Source organism: Tenrec ecaudatus, chromosome 11 (assembly GCF_050624435.1).
Source record: "Tenrec ecaudatus isolate mTenEca1 chromosome 11, mTenEca1.hap1, whole genome shotgun sequence".
In the NCBI taxonomy this organism is placed as follows: Eukaryota; Metazoa; Chordata; class Mammalia; order Afrosoricida; family Tenrecidae; genus Tenrec; species Tenrec ecaudatus.
The window spans coordinates 151,709,015-151,723,365 of NC_134540.1; the positions used below are offsets into that span (position 1 = coordinate 151,709,015).

Consider the following 14,351-nt stretch of genomic DNA (forward strand, 5'->3'; position numbering starts at 1 on the left):
GACCCACCTGGAATGGTGTATCGGTTCCTAAGACCATTGGAAATATGTATTTTCTTTTTTTTTAAATCATTTTATTGGGGGCTCGTACAATTCTTATCACAATCCATACATACATCCATGGTGTCAAAAACTTATAAACATTTGTTGCCATCATCATTCTCAAAACATTTGCCTTCTACTTAAGCCCTTAATATCTGCTGCTCATTGTCCCCTCCTGCCCCACTCCCCCCAACTAGTGAACCCTTCATCATTCACATATTATTATTATTTTGTCATGTATTACCCTGTCTGACGTCCCCCCCTGCCCTCTTCTCTGCTGTCCCTTCCCCAGGGAGGAGGCTATGTGTAGATTCCTGTAATTAGTTCCCCCTTTCTACCCCACATTCTCGCCACCCTCCAGGCATCGCAACTCTCATCACTGGTTCTGGAAGAGTCATCTGTCCTGGATTCCCTGTGTTTCCAGTGGCGATCTATACCAATGACCATCCTCTGGTCTAGCCAGATTTGCAAGGTAGTATTGGTGAACGCTTATCTTTAATGGTTCCCTCTAAGTACCTTTACCTAAGGAATTTCATAGTTCATCAATAAGGCCAATGGAGAATAGAAGAGATGGAGAGGGGGTGTGATCATTTTTGGATAATGCTGAAAACCCTTAGGAAGAGATTTGAGAATGAGAAAACAATTTACATTGTCTAAGAGATTTTAATCTTAATGTGCATGAAAATTTCCGTGGGGAGCGGGGAGGGAGGGGGGAAAAAAAGAGGACCTGATGCAAAGGGCTTAAGTGGAGAGCAAATGCTTTGAAAATGATTAGGGCAAAGAATGTACGAATGTGCTTTATACAATTGATGTATGTATATGTATGGATTGTGAATAACAGTTGTATGAGCCCCTAATAAAATATTTTTAAAAAAGAAAATAAATAAAATGATTAGGGCAAAGAATGTACAGATGTGCTTTATACAATTGATGTATGTATATATGTGGATTGTGATAAGAGTTGTATGAGCTCCTAATAAAATGTTTTTTAAAAATTTCCATCTTTAGTATAGGAACTTAAAATGCTTTACTTTCAGGGCTAGCCCCAATCAGAGACAAACTGACCCCACCCTCAAAGTATGTGCTACAGAGGACAAAACAAACCTCCAAGTGGGGGAGAGGCCAGCATATCTCTCTCTCTCTCTCTCTCTCTCTCTCTCTCTCTCTCTCTCTCTCTCTCTCTCTCTCTCTCTCTCTCTCTCTCACACACACACACACACACACACACACACACACACGGAAGCAAACCAAGAAGGAAAAAGAGTGAGTGAGTGTCTAGACGCCATATCAGTACAGTACACCTATCCCTGAGGGCAACGTCCTGTACAGAGCTGCTATGGTACAGAGAGAACCGTAAGGGAACAGTGATACCAGGAGGGTAGAAAGGAGGTGGGGAGAGGAGGGGAGGGCAGGGAGGGGAACCGTTTGCAATGATGGACATATAACCACCCCCATACCCAGGGGGACAAACCACAGAAACAGCGGTCGGTGTAAAAAATGAAAATAATAATAATTTATAATTTATCAAGCGGTTATGAGGAAGGAGAGGAGGGAGCGGACACCAAGAGCTCAAATAGAAAATAAATGTTTAAAGGTAATAATGACATTATGGACAAATATGCTTGATACAATTGATAAGAGTTATAAAAGACCCCAATACAATGAACTTTAAAAATAAAGTAAAATGCTCTAATTAACAGGGTAACGATAATAACACCACCATCTATCAGGCATGTACTCTATGCCAGGCACTGGGCTAATGGGTTTATGAACATTCATTTAATCCTCCATCACTCAGAAGGCCAGTAAAACCCTCATTTGACAAATGGAGAAACGGAACATCAGAAGAGTGAAGAACTTGCCCAAAGGCTCATAGTTTTGGGGCGATGGAAGGATAATTTGCATCGAGAATATTCTGTTTCCAACGTCTGTATTCACAAGTTAATGTTACAGAGTTAGGTTTAATAGAAGTTTAGTGTCAGTTTTTATCACTTTGGACGCTCCCCAAACTGAACATTAACTTGGTCGAAGGAGACGGCAGCGGAATTAGAGATCCAACCCATCAGATGATGCTGAGTTAAGTATTCAATTGTATCAAGAAACGTAGGCTTGGGTCTATGACTCCAGGTGACATGAATACAATTTTAGTGTCTGTCTGCTATCAAAACCCAGTGCTGGCCTCTTGGTTAGGGTGAAGTGCGACACACAGAAGAACAGGGCACAGCCTGAAACTGAGACTCATCATCAATGATGGACAAAAAACCATGATCCAAGCACATGGCACACACTAGTAGGAGGATATGTAGGGTGTGAGTGTGTGTGGGAAGGACCACAGGGGTGGGGGAGAGGGAGTTCTTTAAAACTATTTCAGAAGTTTTGAGGAACTTGGCGATATAGTGGGTTAAGCTTTGGGCAGTAGTTGGAAAGGACCAGCCACTCTGGAGGAAAGACTAGATTTTCTATGTCATTTGCTGTTGCTGCTCCCCAAACAAGCCCTGGCATCATCTGGCACTCACTGCAATGTTCTCCGGCACAGCTCCAAGGGGAAGATTAGCTGAGGGAGACCGTACAGAGGTACCCCTTAGCCATGTTTCTCAGAGCTCGCTCTAATCAGATGACAGAGAGCCACCTCCCAAACAGCACTCAAGTGAGAAAAATAAAAACAGTCATTTCTATTCACAGATGTAGACGGTGACATTCCATTGACTTCAGCGGCTGTGCTAACTTCTCCAGGAAGATCCTGGGGGTTGTGGAGAAAATCAGGAGCAGTTCATACTAGGTGAACCCAAGATTCACTGAGGCAGGTAAGGTCCAAACTCACCGCCAGAGTGAATTCTGACTCACGGAGACCATACACAGAGTTTCCGAAGCGGTAAATCTTTCAGGAAGCAAGCAGATTCGCCTTTCTCCTGTGGAAGGGCTGGTGGATTTGAACCGCCTGCCTAAATTAGCAATGCAATGCCTACCCCAGAGCACCACAAGGGTTCCCTTGGGACCACTATAAAAAAAAAAAATCAAACCCACTGCCACTGGGTTAGTTCCAACTCATCTCAGCCTTATATAGGGTACCCAAGGTTGTACAGTTTTAAAGCAGCAAACAGCCTCGTCTCGCTCCCTCAGGGCAGATGGTAGGTTTGAACTACTGGTGTTGTCATTAGCAGTTCAACACTTACCATCTATAAGCAAAGGAATGATGAGCATTGCTCTTAACTCAGCAACTGAAACAGACAAGGAGGGACCTTTCTCTGGAGCCATGCCCCAAATTCAGCCTTCTGTACTCCTGTTCTTAGAGCTACCCAGTCAATGCTCACTCTGTGACGGCAGCATGAGGTTAAAAGACAGTAGCTGTTTCTTAAAAACTGGTGGTGTAAGTCCACGTATGCTCATCTTCAAAATATTCTTGGCTCTTTTTATTTTCATATAAATTTTACTTAGCAATTTCTTGAAAATACATAGTTGGGATCTATGTTGCTATTAAATTTATATATCATTTTGGTAGGAAGAGACATTTTAATACCACTGAGTCTTATGATCCATAAACATACTCTATGCTCATATGTTTATCTTTTGAGGTCTTCTTTAAATTCTTTCATTAACATTTTATAGTGTTAACAGAGAAGTCTGGTTAGTAAATACCCTCGATTTTACTATAGATAATTGATTATCCCCCATTGTAAATAGCACCTTTTAAAGTTTTCTACATTCTACTGTTTGTTGCTAGAATAAAAAATACAATTCATCCTATATAGTGACATTGTGTTGGATTCTTATTAATTTACGTGTCATTTAATGTGGGGCTCTTACAGATATCATAACATTTCATAGTTCAACCGCATCAATTGCTACCACAATCAGTTTCAAAACATTTTCGTTTTTCTTGAATTCCTTCATATCAGCTCCCCTTAATCCCTCGCTCTTCCCCCAGGAACCGTTATTTGTTGTTCCCCTGTAAGTGCAACTTCTAATATCAAAATTGTATCTATAGTAGGTTTTGATTTGTTTGTTAGCTTGCTTTTGGAGAGATGTTATCAGATTAAAGAAATATCTTCGTAGTCCTAGTTTCCAAGAAGGACTTATAAACAATTATTAATGATTATTATATTTTCAAAATCTTTTTATTGGGAGCTCGTACACATCACATCACTATCTATGATGATTGTATTTTGTGAAATGCTTTTTCTGAAATTATTGAGATGGTCATGTTTTGGGTTGGTTTTTTTGAGATGTTGTTTTTCCTATTTTATAGAGTAAATATGGCAAATATTGATTGATGAATTCGCTTCAAGTCCTCCTCACTTTCAGTAAGCAAGGCTGCGTCATCTGCATATCACAGGTTGCTAGAAAGTCTTCTTTCAATGCTGATGCGACATTTTCTTCATATAATTCAACTATTTGCTTCAAAAATCTACTTAGAATATTAGAAATCCCATTGTGGCACAGTTCATTCCAACTCATAGTGACCCTTAATTATGACCCCAAAATGTACTGGCTATAATTTTTGCTCCAAACATTGGGGATATGTGCTTTGTAAGCTACGATGGATGATGTTGAAAATAATTTCAGAATCTATGCACATCTTTTATATACCTCAGCATTCCATAAAGTTCTGGATTAATGGGGTGAGCTGAGTTGGGTGAGGTCCCAGGAAACAAAGATGATAAAGGGAGGGGCATTCCAGAGAGAAACCCCTAGAGATAAGAGACACGTGAACTCCTGGAGACACACAAGGTGCTAGAGTAGCAATATAACGTCCATTTGCCAGCGTAAATGTAAGGTGCAATAGTATGTGTTGAGGAACTTGCCTTAATGAACCCTCTATGTTTTTCCCTTACTGTTTATGCCTCCTGTAGTAGAAGGGAATTGAGTATGGCGTGCTAGGAATATTTTGTCCCTTAATTGTGCCTAGAGTTTTCTATAGCCTATTCAAAGAATTTTGGTGTCTCCTTGATAATAAGCAGCATTATCTATACGATCGTCATTTCAGTTAGATAAAATTTTATCTTAGATGTTCCAAGATAAACAGACACAAGAATTCCACCAACACCCACATCAGTAAGCAATTTTCTTATATAAAAAGAAATAAAATCAGGTGTTTTTTTTTTCCCCCTCTAAGTCAGAAGAATGTCTTCCTGGGTTTTCTTGACAAGTAAGCATTGTTGTGTTTATTACACTTAGGTCAGATTGTCTGCAAAGTCAATAATTGAAGGCACTCTGGGAATTTTTTATTTATTAGAATTTGGAACTGGATTGGTAAAGTCTGACAGTAGAATTAAAAGCTTTCAAGTACCTTTGATATTATAATAATAATAATTCTGATTTTATATTTTAATAAACAAATATTAAAACTGTCTTCTGATTGCATGGTCTTAATGATTAAATACATATTTAATTTTATGTCTAATACAAGTATGAGAGTACAAATAAGCAAGAGTTAGCCAGAAGTACAGATGACATATTTACTTATTTAAAATAAAAGTCCTTTTTTCCTTCTGTTTATACAAAACATGTTTTTTGGCACAAGCTTCATAAAGACGAACAGGAACAGAATCCTATGAAACTGAGTTTAAAGAAGGTTGTGGGGAGATACCTCGGATGCCTACAGGAATGTGAGCCCTTTGGTAGTGCTTCCAAAGGAGCAAACAGGACCATGTTTTTAAAATGGTGCTTGGAAAAAAACTATGGTATAAGCTATACTATTAGAATGCAGTATTAATTCTAGATGAAGTCTTCCTGGGGAAAATGTGATGATTTTAGCACAATTCAAATACAGATGCGGAACCTGTGAAATATACAACCTGGTTTTATATGCAGAGGTTTCTGTGGAATTTTATGTATTTATTTAAGTTAAATTTGGCTCTCTTTCCAGCTACCTTCTTGGAGGCATTTTAATTCTGGGCTTAAACTCGTGATTCTTATTATGTTTTATTTCAATTATGATTGAAGTCAACACATTATTGAGTTCTACCAGCTAGCATTTATTAATTCTCTTTTCATGCTTAACTTTGCTCTATGAGTTAGAGAATTTAGGAATGGCAACTTCTTTGGAAAGACCAGATAGAAATATACGTAAGTCCACAAGAATTTTTTTAAATGTAGAGAAAGGAAAATAAAAGGAGACTTTTTAAAAAAATGTGGGGGAAAAACCCATTTGCTTTCAATTCCATTTTTCTATGTTAGAGTCTGAAGAGTATGATTTCGATGTTAAAGTCTGGATGCAGCATTCTGCTCTGGAAACTCTTAAAGCAAAACTGATTGGATGTAACCTATCCACATTTTCAAGGATGAAACCCTGGTACTTAAAATCTACTGGCTGTAAATGTTGACCACATGTACACTATTCCTCCACAGCAACAATTAAACTAGTGTTTGACCTATTAACTGGACACCAAAGCTGAACCACATTGATACATAAAACCACTGCAAGTAAAACGTCTTTTTTTTCTTTTTCAAATGTACATCAATTATGTATGTGGAATGGAATGTTATGCACAGATTAAAAGAATAAGCTTGGATTCAACCCTCTTAAGTTATATGACTATGGGAAATTACCTAAACTCTCCTACACCAAGATATCTCGGTGACTTCCAAACAGTAACTAGACACATGTAATAAAACTGAGGGTATAAGACAAGGCATGCCGGCATGCATAAATGAATAAATAAAGATTCCTGAGGGATTGGGTGGGGGAGGGAGGTATAAAGGGGAGCTGATATCAAGGAGTGCAAGAAGAAAGAAAACGTTTCTGTACACTTATGGTAGCAATTGTAGAGTTCTCCTTCAAGTGATTAAACTACAAAATGTTATAATGTCTCAAAGAGCTCCCAATAAAATGATAAAAAATTAAAATTAGAAAAACTGATGAAAACCAGTGACAGAGGAAACCTTAAAGGCAGTTTGACAAAATAAGCCACAAAATGCATCAGAAACAACATGTAGGAGGAAGAAAATGGAATTATGTCAGGCTAAAATTCAAATCATTTCTTTAAGTATTGACATTTGCATTACACAAATTTGAGAGCGAGAAGCTGAGAGATTTGGTAATCATCAAGAAATGCTAAAAGTTCTTCAGTCTGATGGGATATGCCACTGGATGATATCCAAAATTCAAAAAGGAATTATGACACACAGAAAAAAGTAAAGATATTAATAAATATAAAACACCATTATTTAATGTTTATGTGATGCACAAATATTTAAAATTCCTTAAAATATTACTGAGAAAAATTTGAAAGACAAAGATCACTATTGTTGCACTTGAAGTATATATAGAAGTAAACAATACAAAAAGTGGACCATAGAAGGGGAAAGGACAGGGAATGGTAATGTTCTTCACTATGCAGTCGACAAGACAGTATTTGAAAGAACCCCTAGTTGAAAACTTGGATTACAAACTCTATAATAGTGAGAAATAGTCTTATAAGAAGTGGTAGCTCAAAATGCAACACAAGAACATTCCAGAAAACTTCTGTTCATCCTCAATTAGGAAGGAAAAAGAAAAGAACAAAGAGCAAATAGAAAACAAACATCCAAAGAGTAGCTCAATAATTACATTAAATGTACACGGATTAAACAAAGTAAATAAAAAGCAGATAAGATTTAAAACGCAAGTGCTACCTAAATAATGCTTATAAGAACTACTTAAAATATTATACAAAGAACAAGGGTGGAAACAGATACCGCACGAAAAAGACTATAAAATGCTAACTCATAGCAACCCCATGGGTTTTTGAGCCTCTACTCTAACTGGTTACCGGAGTAAAAAGCCCAGTGTTCTTCTTTAGAGGCTGCAGGTGGTTTCGAACTGCCGAACATGAGGAACGCAACCCAACTCGTAACCACTACACCACTAGGGCTCCAATAGAAAGAAGCTAATAAGGCTAAATTAATATCAGTGAACACAGATTTCAAGACAAAGACTCATCAGAGATAAGGAAATTTCACCTTGATTCAATGTCAACTCCTTGTGAAATACTGATAGACATAGTTACCTAATAACATCTTCAAATAAAATACAACACATATTGGCAAAAGTAAAGGGTAAAATCCAGAACTGCACAGTCATAGTTGAAAGTTTTAACGCTCCTCTCTCAATAAGAACAATAGCAAAAATAATTCAGTAAGCAAACTAAAGATGAAAACACTATCAATCAACTTCACCTACAATTTTCAATACCATTTACCCCAAACTAAGGAGCCCTGGTGACATAGCACCATAAGGGTTAGGCTGCTAACTGCAAGGCCAGCATTTTGAAAGCACAAGGTGCCCCTTGGGAGAAGGATGTGGTTTTCTGCTCCTATGAAGATTTACGGTTTCAGAAGACTACAGGGATAGTGCTACTTCTGTCCTAAAGGGCAGCTATGGATTGGATTAGACTTGATGGCCCTGAATTAGTTTTGGTTATGCCAGCAATTACCCAAACAAACAAAATCCCAAACTCCCTGCCATCGAGTCAATGCTGACTCAGAGCAGCGCCAGGGGGTTTCCAGGAATAGAACTGTGAAAAGGAGTACACAGCTCAGTCTGGTGCCTTCGAACCGCCAACCACGAGGATTGCAGTCTAATACGTGACCACTACACTACCAGGACTCTTCAACAAGTATAGAACACTTTTCTTAATTGCACACTCAACCTTTTACCGAGGTACAATGTTGGACGAGGGACATAGGGAGAAGACTCATTACATTTTTCTGAATATAGCAGACATGAGGAACCACTGGCAATAAGACAACAAGAACATCCCTCAGTCTTTGGAAATGAAGTGGTATATTCCTAAAGAACTCATCACTAAAAGATAATATCAGTCATTTAATCTGAATTGAAAACACAACACGTCATGACATAAGAATGTAGCTACAAAGAAAAATCTATAGCTGTAAAGGCCTACAATAGAAGAGGCAAAAAAATCATGACGGATTATTTTAATATTCAAGTTAGGGAGCTAGAGCAAATTAAACCAAAATAGGTGAGAGAAAAGCAAACAAACAAACACACATCATCATGATAAACAGAGAAAAGACTGATGTTGTCAAGGATGTCGCTTAACTTGAATGACACAAACAATGCTCGTGGGATAAAAGTAGCCGCCAGGAAATCAAATGACACTGCATCGGGCAAATCTGCCACCTGAGACTTCTTAAAAGTGCTGGAGAATAATGACGTCACTTTGAAGATGGAGGTGGGCCTGATCCAGCCGTGGTATGTCTCAGACAGTGATGAAGGAAGCCGGGGGAAAGCAACTGAGCTTTGAATGGTGGTGCTGGTCAAGAACACCGAAAGGTCCGCGGAGTGCCAGAAGAACAAACACATCAACTCGGAGGAACTGCAGCCACAATTCTCCTTAGAAACACCCTTGTCCCTTGTACTTCGGACATGGCATCAGGACGAAGACATCGTGCTTGGTAGAGTAGAGTCTGCGCTGCAAAGAGAGGCAGACCCTTGACAAGATGGACTGATACGGTGACTGCGACAGTAGGATCAAACAGAAAGACAATCGTGACAGTGCCTGACCACGCATGTACACTGGGCAGCAAAGAGTGGTAGCCCATCCACACAAGGGCACTTAAGAGCAACAGTTCTAAAAAGAAATAAACGCAAGAAGAGAAATCAACAAAATAGAAATCTGCCAAATTTGTATGAGTAGGTTCCAAAGGCCAAGGTGTTATGTAAAAACCACTAGTCTGTGACGGGCTAAGCCATGCTTCATCTTCAGCGCTTGAGTGCCACCCATCCACCACATCCCCACCCAGCTCAACGCCCATCAGGCACCCATCCACGCAGTATGACAGGTCTCCTTCCCCACCTCCACTGCGGGGTTTGCAGTGGTTCAGAGTGGTAGTGGTGGTTGGGGGTCCCCATGCCTTGAGACTCCACATTCCCATTCCACAGACCTCAGATGGTGGGCGACTCCCTGGTCTGAAGGTTCTCAGGGCCAAGAGGAGGCTGGGAAGGTGACAGAGATGCCTCTTTGGAATAGAAGATTTTTAAGCCTGCCCAACTCCTATGGTTCCTGTTCATACTGTTTCCCAAGGGCCAGCCAGCCTCTTTGGACTGCCCACCTTGCCCAGGGGCTCGGCTGGTTTGGAATTGGTACCACTGGTGGCCTCTGTGGCCCTGAGCCCTTTCACAAAATCCCCTCATCTCCTCTAACTCCTGCCTTGGATCCTCATTCAGACACACACAAAAATTAAAAGTACAGTATATACTCGTGTATAAGCCTAGTTTTCAGCACATTTTTGGGGTAGTTTTTGTGGTAAAATTACTTTTGCTGATATTCGGGTCAGCTTATACTCAAGTATATACGGTAGGTTTTTTTTCTATTGTCATAAATTGTAAATGTAAGGTAAGTGAGGAGTGGGCATACAAAAGAAAACAGAAAAAGCAAAATCTTAGTTCATTGAAAAGATCAACAACACTGAAAACCCTAGAGCTACCTTGATGGAGAGAGAGCAGCAAATTAACGAGAGAAACATAAATGATTAATGCCAGAAATAAGAAAAATGTTCACTGGTAATCATATAGTCTGTGGCAGTTATATAATTTTATGTCAACTTGAAATGTGGGGCTGGATTCTAACCTGTCAATGAGGTTACAGCTAGATGGTGTCTCCTTGTGGGCGTGGCTTCCTCAAAAGTAGGGTCCTGGGAATCCTCCCCTCCCCCACTGCTTCACCTTCTTGTTGGTGAGCTAGGCAGTTAAGACCTGCCAGAGCCTTGTGATTGATGCTTCCAATGCCACTGGATCAACACGACTGCATCCACTGCCTGTGATCTTCCGGCACTGTGCATCATTGCATGTAGCGGTGTGAATCTGAAGAGGGATTTATGGACTAGTGACAGACTATGGACTTGATATGGATTGGGCTGGGATGTTTCCCTGATATATAACGACTCCGACATATAAAGCTCTCTCTTACACATCTCTGAGTGTCTCTGGATTTGTTTTTCTAATAAAACCCAGCCTAATAGATAGTCGTTAAACAGAAAAACAAGGAAATGGTTTGTACTACTTTATGTTAGTTATGGTAAAATGAGTTCCTTTGTGTGGCATTTTGGCTTTGTTCTAAAACATTTCTGAAAGAAATTAAAGAAGACCTCGATGAATGGAGAGATATTCCTTACTCATAATCGCAAGATTCCGTCTTAGAATGGCTACCCATTTCCCAGTCATCTTACAGCTGAAAGTCCATGCTGAAAGCTGGCAAAGGTATTTTTTTTGACCTAATGAGTCGATTCTGAAATGTGTATGGAAAAGGACATCTACAATGCTAAAGTACCAAGTCAGGGAGCTTACTATCTGATTTTAAGACTTGAAAAAAATTACAATCGTCCAGACAGTGTATTATTGGGAAGCCCTTGGCCAATCCACTGGGATAAAGTTGATGCCAAATAATAGTTAGCATTACAGTCGGCTAAGCGGAAGGTCAGTGGTTCAAAGCCAACAGATCCTCCATGGGAGGGAGATGTGGAAATCTGATTTTATAAATATTTCAACCTTGGAAACTCTCTAGAGCATTTCTACTAGGTCCAATACGATCACTATGCATTCGAAGGGACTCAATGACAATGGGTTTAGATGGGAACTGGGAAAGGTAGTGAAATGTTCAGCTGCCGAGATCACTGGTTTGAACCCAGCGGCTGGTCATAATCATTCCAAGATTACAACCTTGCAAACCATCTGGGGCAGCTCTACCCTGTCCTTTAGGGTCATTGTTAGGATTGACTCAGCAGCAAGGATTAACCTTTACAGAAGCAAATGCTGTGGAGATGCTGGTCAGTTGTATCCACCCACATTCTTAGCAGTGGTGTCTCAAACCAAACCACAGAGCCCCTAGGGCAGTATGCTGTTATTAGGTGCCTCTGATTGGTTCTGCCTGGCAGTATAGACTGTCCTGTTCCACGTGTGACTTAAGGGTTGTAGTTTTAAAAGAAAAATTGCAAGATTTTACTAAAATTGGCTAAACCCATGAGTCTCTTGGTCATTTGATCAAGAAAACTCATTAGAAGACAGAGCAGATAAACACAAGGGAGAACAGCATGCAGGGACTCTGAAGGTCTCAAAATAGGCAAACGGGGCGCCATTGTCCAGGTGCTGTCTAGAGACAAGGGTCCATGTTGTCATTCCAAGAGATGCTTGGGAAACGGCAGGGGGAGCGAGAGCTGGGAATGGATGCTATTATTTTGCAGCGGACCTCATCTAATAATGCCAAGAATGTATCAGTCTATGCTTTGCAGAACACCACTAGGCTCCACGAAAATGAGAGCCTTAGTATTTTGTTCTTGCTTCCCTCTTAGGTCTTAATTCGCTTTTTGTGAAACTACCAACATCATCACGGGAGCACACATGCTGGGGCAGACAAATTGCAACACGGGTGTGAGCCTAGGAAGCTGGGGTGGGTGCCTGGTGATAAACTGTCATCACACCGATGTTGTCGCCGGTGACAGAAACCTCCCAAAAACCAAAGCCCCAACCTTCTCATTTTTCACTGAAAATGGAAAAGAAAAAACAACAACGCTGGGGCCTCTGAGAATCCTCTCACGCTGATCTAAGAAGCTGGAGGGTGCAGTGTTTGTAAATATATCATCATGTCCACCTTTTTCTAACAAGGAAATCCCAACGACACTGGTAGCTTGCAGGAAGGGGTCTCTCTAGGGTTGGCATTTGCACAGAGTATTCTACCCTGTTGCAAACTCAGAGGAGAACTCCTCTGTAGGTTTTTAAAAGCAGGAGCACACCGCGATTCTGTGACAATGGGTGAATTTACTTTGAAACGGTTCATAAAACAGAGATCTTTCAAATGAGGGCAAGGCGAGCGCCCCAACACCCGCTTTTGTCCAGTGAGGACTGGACCGAGGGGGTGGGGGGAGGGGTCAACACACCGTGGCCATCTCAAAATGACAAAGTCATTGTGAAGTGAAAGCCGCTGGAATGTTTTCCACACACTTTCCCTGACATCTCTCCACAAAGCGATGCAAGGGTCAGTGGTACGAGACAAGTAAAGGCAGTTCCACTCTTTTGCTTCTATGAAAGCGAGTGGCCCGAGTCTATTATACCCAAGTCTTAGGCTGCCTTTGTTCTCAATCTCCAGATGCAGCAGCTTTTTTGGTCGCCCCACCCCCCAGAAAGAAATGACTGGAGAGACCTCCGCAGCATTTTCTTTCTGCTGGGGCATTTGCCCTTCACAAAGCTGCAGGCAATGTGTCTTGTGCCCGTGGAAGAGGGAATGACACATCGAGAGGGGGTCCCTGCCACTACCTGCATTGGTGGCTCAAGTAGCCTTGGGATTAGTTCTTTGTGTTGGATGAAAGGATATGAAAAGTCAGTTATTTAAGCTCAGTCAAGCTCTTGAATTTGGGAGGGGGGATTTTTGGCATGGGGGAGGCGGGTGACATAAATGAGGCGGGGTCTAAGGAAGAAAGGTTTTGTAATTATTTCCCTCAGTAAATTACAGTGCTTTGTCAAGGTAGCTGGGTGCAAGTTCACAGACTCGGGACTCCCCAATTCAAACCGAAATAAATCAAGAGCATGCCTACTTCCAACTTCTGGCTCTGACAAGCACATTTCCATTTGTCTGGTGACTAAGAAGACAGGAAGACTTCTTGGATGCAGTGATTTTAATGACATGTAGTGATTTTAAGTGCCATGAGTTGTATACATAGTTGAGACTTCCAACACAATGTGACTTGTGACCTGGCATGTCCTGAGACAGGACGGTGATCTTGATATGAGATATGCTCAATGTTCAGGGCTTAGCGCTCTATTTTTGGAAACAACTGATTTTGACATTTGGGAGTCCAGGTGGCAAAATCACCATGAATGTCCACAAGGACAACAGATATCTGAGACACAAACGTACAAGGTGCTAGTTACCAGCCTGACAAGTTTCTCTGATATTTACCACAATGTAATATAATTCCATGAACAGATTCCCCCACTTATTATGTGTGTGATTTTATGAATGTATACATATAAAACCAAAGCAAGCTCACTGCCATCAAGTCAATGCTACACACAGCAACCCCCTGTGGGTTTCTGAGACTGTCTTTCAAGTGGTCCTTTCTCTGCTGTAGAGTCCTAGTGGTGTGCTGTGTTATATGTTGGGGTGCTAATCACACGGCCAGCAGTTCAAAACCACCAACTGCTCTGCAGGAGCAAGATAAGTCACTAGACTCCTGAGGTAATTAGTTTATTGTGCCAACCTGGTCGACAAACACATGTGGGGTTAATTGAAGGGCGGAGGGAGAAAGGGCTCAGTGAAGCTCGCCTTTCTAATTCTTGGGTCTCTTGCTCTGTGATGGTTGGACCAGGGTGTAGC

At 40.8% G+C, this 14,351-nt stretch overlaps 1 protein-coding gene across 1 annotated transcript in view; it reads right to left on the reverse strand.

Moving 5' to 3' along the window:
- ABCC4 (ATP binding cassette subfamily C member 4 (PEL blood group)) overlaps nt 1-14,351 on the reverse strand; it is a 257,587-nt gene that overhangs the window by 65,304 nt on the left and 177,932 nt on the right. The window lies entirely within an intron of this gene.